Here is an 18,585-nt window from a genome sequence, read left to right as displayed (position 1 = left end):
TGGGGATGGGGAGACCTGCCTTCTAACTCCAGACACCACCCCAAAGGGGGCCTTAACTGCTCCTATGGAAATTGGGAACTCAGGCGCAAAGTTCCCCGAGGACCTTCTCGCCCTCCGCCCCACGCGGAAAGACCACCACGCCCCCTCGCCTGGAGTGTGGCCTCCACACCTGCCCCGATCCACACCAGGGCAGTGATCACGGCCACCCTGCCCCCAACCCCGCACCTCTTGTGCCCGCCCTTTTATATCCCAACGCCACTTCCTGCAGGACCCTTTCCTCCTGCACCCCCCATTCCAGGGGCTCCCCCGTCCCAGCCCTGGGCCCACGCACCCCTGTGGGCGTCACACCCATCTGCTGGATGCGTGGGGCACAAACCCAGCGCAGGGTAATCCCACTGCACCTATACACCCCAGACCCGGAACGGGGGGTAAATCAGGCCCGGTCCCTGTGCCTGGAGCGCCCAGGTGGGGAAACAGAAGCGGAAAGTTATAAATGGTGACCACACACAAAAGAGGAGGTTCAGATGTCCGTTCATCAGGTATCCGTCAGATTACACCTGCCGCCTCTCCAGGCCTGCTTGCTGTCTGCGCATGCACGTCACAGCTAATGCAACGGCTCCCTGCCCCAGTCATTCCTCCTACTCGGGCCCACACAGTCTGTCCTGGGGGCATCCTACTTAATGACCTGGCCCCTGGGGGATGACACACTTTATTTTGTGGCTGGAGGGTCACAGGCACAAACACGCAGGTGCAGCAAAGCCCCCCACCCCGTTACAGCTTTCACACTGCATCACGTGTGATCCCCCAGCGCCCCAGGAGAGAGGCAGGACGGGACAGGGACCATCATCCATCCCACGCTGGACAACGGATGCACAACATGTAGGTGACCTTCCTATGATTACACAAGAACCGTGGGGGAGCCAGGACTCCATGGGCACATCCGTGCTCTGTTCCTGCAAAGCTCACACATCTCATGTGAAAACATTCACTGCAGCCCTGCTCACCGCTCCCTCACTTGGGCGAGGAGTGCCTGGCCACCTCCATCTACCAGGGACAACCCAGGCCCACCCGAAGCTCTGGCCAGGTAGTGTGACTCCACAGAGTGACCCCTGCCTGCCTGCCCTCCTCTCCCAGCCCCGGGGACGGGAGAACCTGGAGGAGCCCAGCCCAGGCCCACAGCATCCCCTCCCTAAGGGCCCAACGACCGGTGACAGAGCCCGAGTCTCAGGAGTGTGCACAGGGCCCGTCCTCGTGAGATCTGGGTCTAGACAAGGCTCTGCCAACCCAGCGGCTGGGTGATGCTGGCCAACTTGCTTCCCCTCTCTGGGCCTCAGTCTCTGCCTCCAATAAAGACACACATCCACAGCACCCCGCCTCTTCCTCCCTCACAGAGCAGTGGTGGGAGGTGAAAGCAAGACCCAACAGAGTCTTTCTATCCAAACCCTACCTTGGCCTTGGGCCTAGCTAAACCCCATGTCACATTACGGCCATCATTACCATCGGCAGCCACATGACTGCCCAGTGCTGTGCTGTTCGTATCCTTTTAATGTCCTGCAGCAACCCTAGAGCACAATGGTATCCCTCCCGTTGGACAGATGCAGACCTGGATGCTCAGAAAGGCTGAGTAACTTGCCCAAGGTCACACAGCCAAAAGAGTCAGGGGCCAGCTTCAAAGCAAAGTCTACTAGAAGGAGCAAACAGGCACCCAGTCCCTGACAATGTCCCCCAAGCAGCTCCCGGCACGCTCACTGCCCAGCGACTGGTGCACAGATATTTGCAGAAGGGCTCTCCTTCTTTGCCTCCCCCAGACGGTGAGAGGCTTCAGGACAGGGGCCAGGCTTCCTGTCTGGGGTCACGGTGAGGCCCAAGGAAGGCTTCCTGGAGGCAGTGTGGCTCCTGAAAACCAGAAGGGACCTCGAGGTATGGAGACATCATTTTTGGACCCAGAAACAGGGCAGAGGGCCCACAAAAGGGTCCCATGCTGCCAAGATCACAGGCCTTCTGGGATGGTGGGGGTAGAGACAGCACAGCAAAATGCCAGGGACCACCTGCCCTCCACACAGACCTCAGACTCAGGGTTGCCTGGTCTGCCCCTGGCCCCCACCACCCATCCACAGCAGCAGACACAGAGCCCCCCCCCCAAAAAAAAAAACGGGAGCAAGGAGTCACTGGCTTCCTGGCCCAGAAGGAACCCCTTCTAAAGCCTGGGATGAGAAAGTCACTCCACTTCCAAAGCCGTGTCCCCGCAGGGATGCAAGTCAGAGGGGAGGGGGGCTCCCCGGCCTTACTCCTGGCATCCTCATACCCACGTCCAGGGCACCCGCTGGCCTTCCAAGGCCTGCAGCCTGAGAATGCTCCTCGGGAGGCTGACACAGCTCTGAACTGGCTCCCTGAGGAGGGTGGCAGGAACCTGGACGTGAGCCAGCTCCAGCCCGGTGCCTGCCCTCCCCGCCCATACCCACCCAGGGGATTGCAGACCTCCCAAGCCTCCAGGGTGGACACGGCCCACATGCCAGCGGCTCCACATCAACGCCAGGATAAACCCAGGGCCTGCATCACTGAGACTGGGTCCACTCGTCTGCCCGAAGAGGGTCGCCACCCAAGATATCCCACCGGTTCCCGGTCAGGGTCTCCTGGGGTCTCTCCTTGAGGAGGTGCTTCCAGGCTGTCAGCCCCACACTGCAGGCCACGCCTGCTGGGATTCACCTGCACACATAATGGGGCTTCAGGGTGACCCGATGTCATGGGTTTCCAGGACAGAAGCCAGTGCCATGCTCTCGTGCCTCTCCCCAGGGGCCACCAGCCACTCCCACGCTTTACCACAATCGACCACGTCGCACCTCCAGCCTGCGAGCACAAGGTGCAGCCACCCTGTGCCGTCGTGGACCCTCTTCTCTCCTCGTTTAGGGTGTCTTAGAGGCCCTGACCATTCCCACTTCCTTACACTGACACCCCCCCCACCCCCCCCGCCTCGCCTTCCACCTGGGTCTGCTCCAAAACCTCCCGCCGTTTCGCCAGACCAGCCAGACAAGGGAGGCTCCGGGGCACCTGCGGGGGTGGGGGGGGGGGGGTTGCAAGGAGCCCTGGCCCAAGAGTCTCGAGATGAGGTCTGGGATCTTGAGTCTTACCACTCTGGAATCAGCCAAGTGCCTTCCCAGCCCTGGCCTCAGTTTCCCCATCTGAAAAGGAAAGGAGGTCAACATATTCTGACGTCCCTTCCAGCTCTAACTGTTCATGGACCAAAAGCACACGGCATACCCCATCCAGGAAGGTCAGGAACAGCAGAGGCAGAAGGGGGTGCCCGAGGAAGGTGACAGGAGGGGGTGCCAGGGCAGCCCTCGGCCCCAGCCCTAGGCATAAGTCACATGAGTCATCCTGAAAGACTCAAACTCAACGGTTACATGCATAAGGAGGCCTGCCACCAACTAAAACAAATGGAATGGCTAACCCTACATGGGGTTAATCCAGAAAGGCCAGTCCCCGGTTCAGGATGGGTTCCAGAAACTGAAGGGTAACACACACGGTGAAAGTCACGCTTTCCGGCGCACTGTGCTAGGAGTTTTTACAAATGCATACTGCTGTTTCCTCCACCACCATCAAGGCACAGGGCAGTCCTATCAGCACCCCAAGTCAACCCGCCCCCACGCAACTCCGGATCTGCTCCGTCCCTATAGTTGCGCCTCTTCCAACCTGTCACAGAAATGCCACGGGACACGACTTCCCGAGTCTGCCACCTTTCGCCCAGGCCGACGCTTCTGCGATTCACCCCTGCTGTCCGGATCAAGAGTTTGGTCGTTCTCAGCACTGACCAGTCTTCCTCGGTATGAACCTACCCGGGTTTGCTTATCCACGCACCGGCTGGACACCGAGATGGTTTCCAGTGTGGGGCAATTGTGAATACAGCCACTTGAGATATTTCTCTTCTTCAGGTTCTTATGTAAACCCAAGTTTTCATTTCCCTTGGGCAAATACTGAGGAACAGGATTACCAGGTCATACGGCAAGCCCGTGTTCAACTGTATAAAAAGATGCCCCAAATCCACAGAGATACCATTAGTGGTTGCTAGGGAGTGGGGGGTGGGGGGGAATGGGAAGAGACTGCTAATAGATGTGGGGTTTCTTTTGGGGGGGTGATAAAAATTCTTCTGGAATTAGATAGTGGTAACAGTTGCACAACCTTGTGACTATACTAAAAACCACTGGGTAGAATACTTTGAAATGGTGAATTTTATGATGCAATTATATGTCATAAAAATGATAAATAAATAACTGCCAAACTGTTTTCCAAAAATGGCCATGCGGCTTTATACTCCCACCAGCCACATGTGTCTGAGCTCTAGCCCCAGCGAGTTGTAAAGGCAAGACGTCCCCTGGCTTGTTCTGGGTTGCGGGGCACAGAGGGGCACAGGACCTGAGGCAGGACCTAGTGAGCCCTGGGCTACAGGCCTCCTGGGTTGAGTAGATAGGAGGTCTCTGGATAGAGAGTCACAAAAGTCTGGCAGGTGACTGACAAAGTGGGGTCCCCTAAGGCCCCAGACGCCAGTGGTAACTCTGGTCTGTAGAACAGCCATGCACCCATGATCAAAGTCCCCACCCTACCTACTGGGGGGCTCCCATCCCCATTCGTGCTCCTGGAGAAATGAAGATGTCCACACCAGTCTGGGCCACGAGGGGCAAAGCCTGCCCAAAGCATTCCCAACCCCCTTCCTCCCCAACAGGCATGCCTCTTTCTTCCCAGTTCCCTTACAGCAAGGGGGCATCAGAGGCCCAAAGTCCCATCTGTGCAAAACTAAAGCTCCTGAGGAGAGCGTGTATGAAGGCAAACCTTTGAGAGTAGAAGCATTCTGCCCTAACTCCCTGTCTCCATCTGGACCATGGGTGTGAGGACTGGAGGGAATGCAGCCATTCTGTGACCACGATGCATAAGCGTGAAGACAAAATCCAACAAGCTAAATCAAAATCACACAAAATCACAGCTCGGTTAGTTAAGCGTCCGACTCTGGCTCAGGTCACGATCTTGCTGGTCAAGGGGCTCGCGGCTGTCAGCGTGGAGGCCACATCGGATCTTCTGTCTCCCTTTCTCTCTCTGCCCCTCCTTCCCAATAAACAAAAACGTTAGAAAAAAAAATTCACGTGAGATAGCCCTTCACCCTCACTAGGATGGCTATGATCAAAAAGACGATACCAAGTGTTGGCAAGGATGCGGAAAAACTGGAACCCTCACACATTGCCGGTGGGAACATAAGATGTTGCAGCCGTCACGCAGTTCCCCAGGATGCGAAACACAGAACTGCCACTATGACCCAGCAATTCCATTCCCAGGTGTTTAGCCAACAGAACAGACAGCACACTGCACACAAAAATCTGTGCACAAGTGCTCACAACAGCCAAAAAGTGGAAATAACCCAAGCATCCATCAACCGATGAATGGATAGGCAAAAGGCGGCCCGTCCACACAGCAGAATATTATTTGGCCGTTAAAAGTGACAGGTTGTGACACCTGCCCCAACTTGGATAAACCTCGGAAACGCGATGCTGAGCTTAGGAAGCCAGACACAGAGGCCACATGTTATAGGGTTCCACTGACATGAAACGTCCAGAATAGGCACATGCAGGGACAGAAAGCGAACCAGTGGTTGCCAGGGGTGGGGGGCGGAGGGAGCAGAGGGCTGACGATGTAATGGGTTGGGATTTCTTTTTGAGGGGATGAAATGCTCAGAAATTTGACCGCACAGCTCTGTGAATGTATGAAATCATACTTCAGCGTATGCTTCAAAGAAAATATATTTTTTTAATGTTTCTTTATTTTTGAGAGACAGAGCGTGAGCAAGGAAGGGGCAGAGAGAGAGGGAGACACAGAACCGGAAGCAGGCTCGAGGCCCTGAGCTGTCAGCACAGAGCCCGATGCGGGGCTCGAACCCACGAACTGTGAGATCATGACCTGAGCCGAAGTCGGACGCCCAACCGACGGAGCCACCCAGGCGCCCCTAAAGAAAGTAATTTTTAAAAGAACTTAATCTAACAAGCTAAGGAGGAAAGAACCGAGCCCCTGAAGGCATCACTGAGCCCCCATCCCAGCCTCTGACCGCCTACCCACGGCTTTTTTTCTCGGGAGGAATAAAAGCCCTTGTCGAAGCCATTAAAGTTCAGTCTTTCTATTACCTGGAGTCAAACGCACTCCTAACCGACAGACTCGTCCCCCGTGGCCACCTGCCGGGCCTACAGGGGCTCTGTACCCTGAGCAGCCCTGGGGCCAGGCTGGTGGTCGGGATTCGGCTAAATGCCAAGTCATCCAACACAGTCCCCACCGGCGGCCTCCCAGAATGCCACACATACGTGTGTGAGCGCACACACGCACAAGCGTGTGTGTCTAAATAGCCCAGGGGATTAACTGTTCTGACGCGCCACACTTGTGCTCTGTCCATACACACACCAGCTGCCCTTCACAGAGGGGAAACCCCCCCAAACCAGTCTACACCCAACCCACGGAGACACAGGGCCCCGCCACCACCCCCTCCAGATGCCCCTGAGAGTCACAGCCAGGCCAGAAACGGGAAGCACGGGGGGGTGAGCCGGTGAGAATCAGTATCCGAAGGCAGAGAAGGCCCTTGACCTTCCAAGGCCCCACCCCTAGTGGCCCGACACCTCGCTTGCTTCTAACTCACTTAACAAGTTTACACTGGACACTCGCTCTGGGCCAGGCAGGGTGCCGGGGGAGGGGATGTGGAGGGATGAGGCGCCAAGGCCTGGACCCGTCGGAAGGTGACAGGCCAGGTCAAGGGCAGCTGGAACCCTCAGGGGCTGTCGGAACACAGAGGAGGGGCACCTAACACGGGCTCGGAAGGGGGCACAGGGAAGGCTTCCAGAGACACGTGGCATCCAAGCTGAGCCCTGCAAGTAAGAATCGGCCCAGTGAAACGGACAGGGAGCATTAAATACGTTCCACGGAGAAGCAACACCACACAGGGAAGCAAGACAGAAGCACGGTATGTTCTAGAAACCGAGGGAAGCTCACTGTGCTGGCACGGAAACAGGTGGGGCCTGGCCATGCCTAGTCGGGGAGGGAGGCGATCAGATGAAGGTCTTTGCCCAGACCCAGCACCTCGCCGCTTCTGCAGCAAAATGCTCACTTGGCCACATGCATCGTCATTCCTGTCTGTGGACCCTTAGGTTGTCACCCCCCTCCTCGAAATGTCCACCCCAGACTACTCCTGGGTCTCCACCCCACCCATCCTCCAGGGGCCAGTGAGAAGTCACCTCCTGCGGGCTGCCCTCAGGCATATCCCATTGGGAAAAGACGGCTCTCCCCAAACCAACCACAGGGCCACTGCCCCTGGGTAGCCCCAGCCCCAGGGGACTAACCAGCTCTACCCTTGGGGTTTTCCCAGCTTGCAGAAACAGAAACTGAGGCATGGCACACCCCATGCTCCATGAGCAGAGGCGGTAAGAGCACAGCAGGAAATGATGGCATCCGGTTCCTCTCTGGGCACGACTGGGGCTCCCAGTCCCCACCCGAACGAACGCGCTAGTCCTCCCAAGAACACTGCAGTGTAGGAACAAGCAGCCTCAGCGGTTCAGATGAGGCTCAGAGAGGTAAAGGCACTTGCCTGACGCCACACAGCAGGTCAGTGGTGAGAACTGGGACTTGCACCACGCCTGCCTGGCTTCAAAGGCCCTGCTGTTTCCATGGCACCCTGCTGGGAAGTAGGGAAGCCCCGTGGCAGGTAAAGGAGCTCCAAGGAGGGGCACCGGCCTCTGACCGGGGCAAGGAAGAGCATCTCTCCCTTGGACAATGGAACAGGACCACAGGGACGATGTGGTAGCCTTCCCCGCCCAGAGGGCTGCACCCCCAGCTGGAAGGCAGGGTGAGCCCGGGGGAAGAGGGGCAACCACCCCCCTTCCCAAAGGCCCTACCTCTCCCAACCTGGGCCTCTCGGCTGAAAGCCGGCACACCTGAAAAACCAGCTCCTGGATAAACATGAGAGAGACACCAGACTGGCCCAGTCCTAAGGCCCCCCTGGAGCCCGCCAGGACCACCTTGGAGCTGGGTGGGTGGGCAGGCAGGGGTCCTGCCTGCTCCAGGGAGCCACCCAGGAGCACCCTAGGGCCCTTCTGTATGGGCCTAGCCTGCACGGTCCTTCCTGACTTCCCACCAGCTACAGCTCCAGGGTCGGACTGAGGGGTGCAGGCTTTGCGACTGGGCCGGGGGAGGAGGAGGGGGGAGGGAGGAGGGGGGGGGGGCCGGGGGCAGCTGGGCTCATCAGGAAAAGCAAACGACTTGTTTACAAAAAAACAAAGTTAAAACCCCTCAAATCTCTTGAGGCACCCAGGCAGGCCGTGTCAGCCCCCAAGGAGCTCCCTTTCCTCAGGAGCCCGCACACCCCGGGAGGCCGGCAAAGCTCCCATTGGGCCCCCTACACTCAGACACCACAGTTCCCGACGCCCACCCACAACCCGCCCAGGTACTGCCGCCTCCTTTCTCAGACGGGCAAACTGAGGCCCAGCGACTGTGCAGTGTTCCAAAGCACACGCAGCGGGCAGGCAGAGCGGGAATCAGCCTGACCAGAAGCTTCCGTGACCAATCGAAACCTCAGGACTGCCCGCACGAACGTTCAGAACAGCCGCTGCCCACGAAGGGCCAACTTCTGGCAGACGATTTTATTTAGAATACCCCAACAGGTACCGTGGATACAAGTGGCCCTACTCTGGCTCAAAATGGGCCAGGGAACCAGAGGCCTGCACATCCCCACCTCCTCCCCACTCCCAGCGGCCCCCATGCCCTCTAGGGCTCTGCGGAGGCCCCCCGGCTGGTGTAACCACAGCTAAGTCCCTCACTGGCCCTACCATTTACAGACGACCAATCCGAAGCACAGAGATGAAAAGTCACTTGCCTGAGGTCACACAGCCCCCCCCCCCAAGGGACCCTAAATCATGCTCCTGACTGCAACGCCAGCCTATTCCTGGCAGCAATGTCCTGCCCTACCCTCCTCTCCCCGCACCCCCCGCCCCCTGCGGAGGACAAGCCCTGGCCTTGTTTCAGGAAAACACAGAAGTTCAACCCCAGGCTCCAAAGCTGCAGGAGTGGAGACCTGGGAGGCACTGCCAGGGACCCCCAGACTCCGGGGGAGCAGGGCACACGGAGATGGGTGAGACACCACAGGGCGCACAAAGCTCCCCGCCCTCCAGGCTCTCACCCGCCCCCCAGCTGTCCCAGCCCCGGGAGCATCACTGTCCCAGGAGCCCACCTGCACAGCAGAGGGCAGCCGCAGGAGGGTGTAATTTCATCGGGGGCTCGCTGGCTGTGTGAGTCACCAGAAACGGAGGATGAAATTCTAGGCTCTGCGGACAGAGGTGTGCACCTTTCTTGGCTCAGGACCGGCTCTCAATGGGGGTGGGGATGGGGGTGCAGGCAGTGCCCCTGTGAAAACGAGCACAGGCACCCCTCTTCTTCTCTGGGTGGTCCCGAGCAGGGCTCTGCAAACCCCGAGTGCTGGACTGCCACCAGCACAGGGTGGGTGGGGCCATGTGGCACATCCATACCGTGGCATGGCCCTCAGCAACCAAAAGGAAGCAGATTCCAATACGCTTGGGTCTAAGAAGCCAGACTCAGGCTGCATACTGTGTGACTGCATTTATGTGCCGTTCTGGAAAATGCAAAACTACAGAGACAGAAAACACACAGTGGTAGAAAGAAAGAGAGAAAGAGAAAGAGAGAGAGAGAGAGAAAGAGAAAGAAAGAAAGAAAGAAAGAAAGAAAGAAAGAAAGAAAGAAAGAAAGAAAGAAAGAAAGAAAGAAGAAAGAAAGAAAGAAGAAAACAAAAAAAGAAAACACAGTGGTTGCCAGGAGCTGGGGGAAGGTAAGGGGCTGGCTGCAAATGAGCTTGAGGAAACTTTAAGGGGTGGTGGAACGTTCCATGCCTTTGCAGAGGCCGGGCTGCATGAAGCAGCACATTGTACACACAGTGGTCAAACCCCTTAGAAAGCACATTTAAGACTTGAGCATTTCAGGGGATTCCCTCATCCTTCACCAAAATACACACCCACCCATGCAGTGAGGCTTTCCTCCGTGCGGGCCTGGGGCTGGATGCCAGGACCTGAGAATCTGTAGACCTGGGGCATCTGCAAGTTTCTCACTGCCTGGTGGAGTGACAGATAGACAGATGGACAGATATAGACTCCCCTATATGGTGGTTCTGCCAGAAGTCAGAAAATACACCTTGAGACCCCCCCGCCCCCGCCCCCGATCAGCAAACAGGCCTGGCCCCGTCCAAGCCTCCAGGACAGAAGCAGCCTGAGGGCCTCCTCCAGCTACGGGCTCAGCCCCCCATCCCCAACTATACAGACTTGCTGTGCACCTGCAGGCTACCCACGACCCAAGGCCCTCGGGCCAGGACCACTCACCTCTGGCTTCCCACATGGTCTCCACTCCAGGCCTGCACTGGGGTGACCCACATATCCACGCTCTGGAGGCTCCCCCCGTCCATCCACAGTATCTGAGGCTCAGGCAGGAGAGGGCGTATCATCGCCATGCTACATATGAGCACACAACCCAGACTTGGGGGCAAGGGACATGGTACACAGGACCCTGCCTCTTATTTCTTGGCTATAGCCACGGGGGCATCCCTCAAGGGACTGCCCCTCACCGCCTGTGACCCAACCCGGCAAAGATGCTCCCTTACCAGGGGCCCCTGAGGCAGGATCTCTAAGTCTTGAAGTGGGGGGAACCATCAGAGAAACGGCCTCCCAGCGCTCAGGCCTCGCTCTGTAAACCTTGATGGCAAATCCTAACTTGGGTGTCCGATACAGTGTCCCCAGCAGCTTCCCTTCCCCTCTACCCGCCCCGCCTCCCAACCACAGTGGCATAGAAGTCTCCGAAAATCAGGGCTTCCCAGAGCCCCCCACACCACCCAAGCTTAACAGGAGATCCGGACCCTGGGACCACAGACTAGAGAAAGCCGGACCGAGGTAACAGGAGTCAGCGCTGCCTGATTTAAACTCCCCCGGCCCATCCCCTGGAGCTTTGGGTTGAGCCCTGACCCCAACTCCAGGCCTCAACCACTCCCTGAACCTCTCTCCCCAGTCCCCGACAGTCCCCCTGCCCAGAGGTCACAGCTGCAAGGTTGCCAGATAAAATACGAGACCCCCGGTTCAGCTCCAGCTGAGCAAAGTCACATCCTCAATCCCGCATTATCTGTGGCTTATCCGAAATCCAAATTTAACTGGGCATCCCTATTTTTATTAGCCAGATCTGGCAACCAGAAGCAGGTGGTCCTGAAGGAGGGAGACAGGTGGGCACACAAATAGCTCTGGGTTGGCCAGGCCCAGCTCCGGACCAAGAGGAAGAGTGTCGGGAACAAGGGCTCTGCCTGAGACACACCGACCAGCCATCCCCAGCCCAGGTGGGGACAAAGTACAGCCCCCACCCAGCCCATTCAGCAAACTTAAGTCCCCACAAAGCGAACAAGGGCTCAGCCCCTTGCGCCAACCCCCCATCCCCCGGGGCTCTGAGTCCCTTACGGTCATCAGCCACAACCCACAGCACTGAGTCTGAAATGACAGAGTAGCTACCCCAGAGAGCACGAGGGTCCCAGGGCCCCAGCCAGACACGCCTGCAAATGAGGGGCCTTGGAACCAAGTGGGGGAGCTGGCTCCCCTTGGGCCCCGCCTGGACACCCCAACATCTACACACGTGTCTGCACTGTCTCCCTGCCACCGAAGGCGGGAGGTGGGGGGGGGGAGGGGGCACACATCTCATTTGCTTCTTCTAACCAATTCCATTTCTTCTCCAGTTCTCCCACATAAAACAATCCTTCCAATGCTCCACCTCTGCTTATGAATTAATTCCTGCTGGGAATTCCCTTGCGGCGGCCCTAAGGGTCCGCGTCTCCCGGGCCCCACAGCCTCCCGGAAGGTTCCGAGCCCCCGGCCCCGAGTCCTGCTCTGCTCCCCGGTGTTTGTGAATTCACCCTGAAAGTCGTGTTCCCGGGTGCCCCTTGAGGCCTCCGCAGGCCCCTGGAGCTGGGCACACATTCCCGCTTGTCCCAGGGAACCTGGCTGTGAGGCACTGAAGAGTCGCCCACAGACAGCCAAGAACCAGAAGTCTGAGAAGCAGGACAGAGGATATTCAGGAGTCTCACCATGGTGGGGGATCCTCCCCACAGGTAGGGATTCAGGGATAACAGGCTTAGCAATATGGGCCAAGGCTCTGAAGCCAGACTTCATCCATTCATTCCCTCAAGCAGCCACTCAACAAGTATTTGGGTGCCAGCCCTGGGCACCAGGGAATCAAAAGCAAGCCCCGGTCCCTGCCCTGCCCTTAGGGCACCTGGGGAGACAGATGTGGAGCCTCTGAGTGAGATCAACGTTGGGACAGAGGAAGGACAGGACGCCACGGGGGACACAGAGGTAGCACCGAGGCCAGCCCTGGGATTCCAGCCCGAGGACCGTCAGTGTAGTCTTCACGGAGAGGAAACAGGCAAATCCTACCACCCGTATCCCCGACTCTAGGCAGGGCCACCAAAGGAAGTCTCCCACCCCCTCAGAGGAAGGATGCGAAGAACCTTCCAGGGAAGATGAACAGCTCATGCAAAGGGCATTCAGGAAAACCGAGGGACTCAATGAACCGGTCGAGGTGGCAGTGGATGGACGGATGAGTGACGGAACCCAGAACAGGGATGGACCAGGCGATGCGGTCTGTGGCTCCAAGGTCACATTTTTAGGAGACGAACGCCCCATGGCGTCACCCTGAGATCCTCACCTGGGGTTTCTGACCATCCCCGACTGCTGCCAGACTGTGCAGGCGCTGGCTGCTGGGGACAGGTTGTGAGAACATCTGCCTCCGAGACCCCCATCATTATGTCTGCCTTTCCGACTATCTCCAAGCATCGAACACTAACAACCGCCACTGTGCCGGAAGGCGAGCCTGGCTCTGGGAGAGACTGCCTTCCAAGAACAGATAAAAAGTATTTGTGATGAGCACACTGCACATAAACGACCCTTCCTCTAGCACCTGGTGAACAGTCCTCTTAAGTAGGTTAAACGTGTCCCGACAACGCTGTCGTTAAGACCCAGGGTTGCCACCCTCGGCCCCAGGTCTCCCACATTTTATTTATTTCGTTTTTAAACTTTATTTATTTTGAGAGTGAGAAAGTGCATTTGCAGGGGAAGGGCAGAGAGAGAGGGACAGAGAGAGAATCCCAAGCAAGCTCCGTGCTGTCAGCTCAGAGCCCCATGTGGGGCTCGAACTCACGAACCATGAGATCATGCCCTGAGCCAAAATCAAGAGTCTGACGCTGAATGGACTGAGCCACCCAGGTGCCCCTCCCACATTTTAAATGTACCAGCAGAGTTCCAACCTTTGCTTGTTTCCTCTGCTGGGGTCCTCTGGGACCCTCTGAGTCACAGCCTCAACTTTCTAGGTCACTCTCCCAGCGGGCTGCAGAATGGGGTGTGGTCTTAAGCCTCTCAAATCCCAAAAGCAGGTGGGGGGTTCTGACATCCCCTCACCTTGGAGCCAAGTCTGTCCCTTGGTCCAGCGTCCCTGTTTGGAAGAGGTCAGAATCTACCTCAAACCCTCCTGGGCTCCCGCAATGGGTGGCTTGGGATGGGCACCTGACCACCCATCTTGGCCACCCCTGCGCTCAAGACCACCCCACCAGCAGCCACCAGCCTCCCAGCCACTGCTGCCTCCTGCTCCGAATAAATAATCAATGCCAGTGCCCTTTCCCTTTGGGAATGACACTGCTGAAATAAATGGCTGCTTGGAAGGCACCTCCCAAGCCCCGAGGACCCGGGCAGTGCCGAGGAGCAAGCAGTCCCAGCCCGGAGGCCACCAGAGGAGGTCAGAGCAGCTTCTGGCCGCCTCTTCCTTGGGAAGGCCCCTGCCAGCGCCCACTCCTCGGTCCACGCCTGCCCCTCACCCAGCTGCGCCCCCCACCACCAGGACCCCACTCCATCCAAGGACAGCGCTGCCCCCACTTGCCTGGCAAGGAGACCCCTGCGTGCGGAGTTCTTCCCTCACTTCCGCGGTGATGGGGGACACAGGGGTCTCCCCCCACCCAGGTCTGGTCCACGGAGGTTAGGTCACATGGCCAGATGTCCAGGAGGGCAGAACTCTCAGCTGCAACATCCCCCTCTGCCCTGGGCCCAGGCCAGGACATCATCCCTGTCCCTGGCCACACGCCGGGGCCGGAGCCCAGGAGAGGCACCGAGCCCATCATTTCGAAGGACTCAGGATGGGGGGGGGGTGGGCATCAAGCACCCCGTGACGCTCCACAGGCCTCCCTGCCCGTGTGCGGGAACTCAGAGACCACCTACATGCGGGGCACCCCCAACTTGCTCCTCTGAATGCTTTGTGGCCCCCACCGCCATCCTCTGAGACTCTTCCCCGCCCTCCTCCACAGGTTCAGCTGCCGCCACTCAGGCCAGCCCCCTCCCCGGGGTACCCCAACAGGAACCACTGTGCGGGGCAGTCCTCGCTGTGTCGGACTCAGCTTGCGAGTGGGGGGCACCGGCCGGGAGATGGCCCAGCCCGAGGAAGGCAGAGGTGGGGGGCGGGGGGGGGGCGGGGACCGGCGGCCTTCCCAGCCCCCTCTGCTCCCACACTGGCGCCCGCCGCCGCGGGCAGCACGACTGACCTCATTCGCCAACTGCAGCAGCCTGCGGGCGCCCGCCGCCCGCCCGGGACGCCCCCCACCTCCGGAAGGACCGGGGGGGGGGGTGACAGTTCCCGGCTCCCACCCCCCTCCCGGCAGGTGAGGGCGGCCGGCCCTCCCCGCCGCCACCAACCCCACCCCCCCCCCCCCCCGGCCCGAATTATAATCCCAGTCACGTGCCTCCCAAGGCACCCGAAAACCGGACCCAGATTCTGGAACACCTTGAGGGGGAGGGGCGGGGGCCACGGGGGTGGGAGGAGAAGGGGAGAAGGGCCTCGGCGCCCGCCCCCCGCAAAAGTTTCTCCTACCTTGGAGGATCCCCAAGCGCTCCTGCCAGCGGCGCCCCGGCCCCGGCCCGCGGCCAGGACTCAGCCTCCTGCCGCTGCCTCCTTAATTAATCCGGGAGAATGGGGGAAGGCGCGGCGGAGGGAGGCGCGGCGCGGCGCGGCGCGGCGGGGGGGCGGGGGGCGCGGGGCGCGGGGCGCCGGCCGGGGAGGGGCCGCGGCGGGGGCTCTCGGGCCGGCCGGGGGGCTGGCGCTCGGCGGCCCCCACCCCCGGCGCGGGCTGCGGCGGAGGGCGGGGCGCGGCGCGGGGAGCGGAGCCGAGAGCGGGAGCGCAGGGAGGCTCTTTGTTCTGTAATCCCAGTAAGATTGCCAGCCATTCGCCCCGGCCCTAATCCCAGCCCCGCGCAACACCACCCTCCATTGGCTGCCATTTACATACGGGATTAGCCCGCCCGGCCCGCCCCGCGCCCCGGCCTGGGCACCGCGGGGGGAGCGCCGCGCCCCCGCCCCGCCCCCGGCGCCCCGAGCGCGCGCCGCCCCAGCGCCCGCCGCCAGGGGGGCCCGCGGGAGGGGCGCCCGCGGCCTCGGCGCCCCCTGGCTGCCCGGCGACGCCCCTCCGCCTCCCCAGCGCCCCGTCAGGGGCGGATTAGGAAGCCGGGGCGCGGGGTTCCCGGGGCGCAGGGTCAAGGTCACTCAGCGGGCGCGGGGAGACACCCTGGAGCAGGGCCCGGCGCCCTGCGCGGCGGAGGCGGCGGCGGCGGCTGGAGAACCGAAGTCGTCGGCTGACTGGTCACTCCCACCTTGCCCAGGTTGGCTTCCGGTGGCCGGTCCAGGTACCTCTTTCAGCCTTTGTCCCCGGGGATGCGAAGGAAGGCAGTGGCCTGCCCAAGGTCGCAGCAGATCCAGCTGGAGGCTCCAAGGCCCATCTTGCCTGGGCAGCCCTCCTTCTGATCCCCGACTCAGGCGTTTGCCACCCCCTTCCCCTACCATACCAGCCGTCCTACGGAATCAGGGAGCACACCTCTCATCCTGTCCAAAGCTGCGCATCTTCATTCAGTAGAGGGAGTGGTGCCCCGAGCCCTGTGCTGGGCCCTTGCTATGCTGGGCACTCCTGGGAGGGACACGAGCCAGGCAGGCCCCAACCCCAGGGAACCCCTGGCCTAGATGGAGAGAGCCAGATGGAGATTGAGAACCTTGGAGGTCCCAGCAAAGCCCACGGAGTCTTCCCCCAACCTCCTTGGGGCCCTGCTGGGCGCACAGCGGGCACTTGGTAAAGGATAAACTTGGCTGGGCAGGTCTAGCCCACGAGCCCATCAGACAGAGCTTCTCCTGGGCAGGCCAGGTCCACAGTGCCCACCCCAAGGCCAAGCCCAGAGGGGCCCCTGGTGCCCAGAATGCCTTGCCCACGGTGTTGGTCAGAGGAGTGGGAGTGAGGAATGAGGCCACAGAAGCCCCCTTCGTCACACACTGCCTTTGCCCTCTCGGGGGTACCTCCCTATCCCCCTCATCACCAGAAGGCCTGGGGGACATCCTGACACCCTGTTGTTGTACTGGCCTCGTTTTACAATGAGGGGAGGTGACCCGCTTAGGGACGTACAGCATGTGCATGGCGCGGCTGGAACTGTCTCCATAGCCCCGGTTGAGCCCACTGGCCTACGGTCCATCCATCCAACTGCAATGGTGGTAAGGCGTGGCCTCAGTGGGTCCAGCTGGGGCAAGCTGGTCAGGAGGGGCTGGCTGGTTTCTGGGAGAATGCTTTCCAGACCCCCAAGTCCTGGGGCAGAGTGCCGGAAGCCTGTGTGCCCCAGGGCCTGGAGGAGCGGAGAGGCCTGGTGGGGAGGGAGTACCGGTGTGTGCTCACTACTGCCCTCTGCAGGCAGAATCCAGAGCAGCAATAATGCGAGTGGGGTGTTGCTGACCGATGCCCTCTTCCAACCTCTGGGCTGTTCTTCCCCGTCCAGAACAGCCAGTCTGCCCCCAACCTTGCCCAGGCAGACTGGGGGCAGCGCGCCACAGCAGAAGGCCTTGGCCCGGCACGTCTAGCCCCTGCCCCGCTACGTGTGACTAGGGTATGACCCCTGGCTTCACATTCATTAACTGTATGTCCTAGGCCAAGGCGATTGCCCTCTCTGGGCCTCAGCTTCCTGATCTGTAATATGGAGCCAAGGTACTCCTTTCTCTGTGTGATGATTGGGAGGGCTGAATGACATGTGCCACAGGGGAGATGCTTAGTGCAGTGCCTGCTGGGTAGTAGGTACTCGGCAGGGAGTAGTTCTCAATTTTTTAATTTGTTGGCTTCTTCTAGAAGAAGTCTTGCTGGACCGGGTCTTCCTGCAGAGGTGAGGATTCTAAGGACAAGGTCAGGGGCATTCCATTTTTGTCAAGTTCGGTTCCTTCCCCGGAGAAGGGCAGCAGGAGTTCCCTCGGCCGGGAGGGGAGTTTGGTTGAGAAGTCCTTGCTGGTGGCTGCTCCCCGCCTATAGGAGCCTCCACTGGCCTCACCCTCCCTCAGGCCTGGCTGCATCCCTGTCCTACACAGACGTGGAAACCGAGGCTGCTCTCACTGCCTTCCCCTTCATAACCTGGAAGTCACAGGACTCCTTCCATCACAAAGCCTCTTCCGTGCCCTCGTTCATCCCACCTTCCTGACAACCCTTCCGGCAGGTGGACCTGACAATCCCCATTTCACAGATGAGAACGTAAGATGCCAGGGCATCTGCGGAAGTGTGTACCTGTGCGTCCTGTCAGTTCAGGGACTCCCCGGCAGGAGCTGATCTCTCTCTCCTGGCCCAGTGCCTGTATCCCAGGGTCTCGGACCAGTAGACTGGCCAGAACTGCCCCCAGGGACTCAGTTCCCTGCTTCCCTGGGGTGTGGGCCCAGTCCTGGCTCCCTGACCTCCTGTGCGCATCATTTCCTTTCCCACGATCTTGGCCACGTCTCTTGGGTCCTTGCTCCTTGGAGGTAAGACTCCAGGGAGTCATAGAAGAGATAGAAGGACAGCCTCCTTACCTTGGGGCAAGCCTATGGGGAGGAGCCTAGGATATGCTACCCTAGACGTGACCACAGGGGCCAAAGGTGAGGACAGTGAAATCGGCACCTTCCATCTCACCGAGGGGGGAAGGGCTGACACAGCAGCCCAGTGGTGCAGGTCGGGGATGGACCTCAGGGCTCCCGATCCCCAACCCGCCGCTCCGTTTTGCCATCTCTGTGGGTTTCCTTGGATTTTCAGGAAATGATTTTAGCTGATAATTAGTATTCATCCTTTAAAAATAAGACTCAAACGGTTTCTGGAACCAGCTATGCCTCTTTCTCTTCAGAGCGTACCTCCTGTTCCATCGTGGAAATCAAAGGGAAAATGAGATTCGGTGTATGGAATGTGCAGGACCCATAGAACCCGTAGCCCAGATGATAAATGTTATCCCTACCGGCCAGGGTGCTCAGGTGATATGGGGGCTGCATGGCACCAAAGGGTAGCTGATGGGCTTGCTTGGGGACCTCCAAATCCTCCCCCCGCCTCCCAAGGCGGGCCATCCCCCAGGTCACCAGCAGCAACTCTTTTCATTCCCAAATCTTTCTTTCCGTGGCTCATCCAGGCCACCAAGGACAGAGAGCATTTCCTTCTCTGGGGTATTTGATCAGTCGAGTCAC

The 18,585-nt window shown here is 59.5% G+C and overlaps 1 protein-coding gene across 2 annotated transcripts in view; it reads right to left on the bottom strand.

Moving 5' to 3' along the window:
- Positions 1-15,021, bottom strand: part of GTF2IRD1 (GTF2I repeat domain containing 1) — a 115,156-nt gene extending 100,135 nt beyond the window's left edge. For both annotated transcript variants that reach the window (XM_042971809.1, XM_042971810.1), the window contains exon 1: positions 14,962-15,021. The gene's annotated coding sequence lies outside the window, so the exon portion shown is untranslated. The remainder of the gene's footprint in view (positions 1-14,961) is intronic.
- Positions 15,022-18,585: the final 3,564 nt, after the last annotated feature.

Source organism: Panthera tigris, chromosome E3, assembly GCF_018350195.1.
Source record: "Panthera tigris isolate Pti1 chromosome E3, P.tigris_Pti1_mat1.1, whole genome shotgun sequence".
NCBI classification, from domain to species: domain Eukaryota; kingdom Metazoa; phylum Chordata; class Mammalia; order Carnivora; family Felidae; genus Panthera; species Panthera tigris.
The sequence above is the reverse complement of the archived record's forward strand: the minus strand, read 5'-3'. Positions and strand labels throughout refer to the sequence as shown.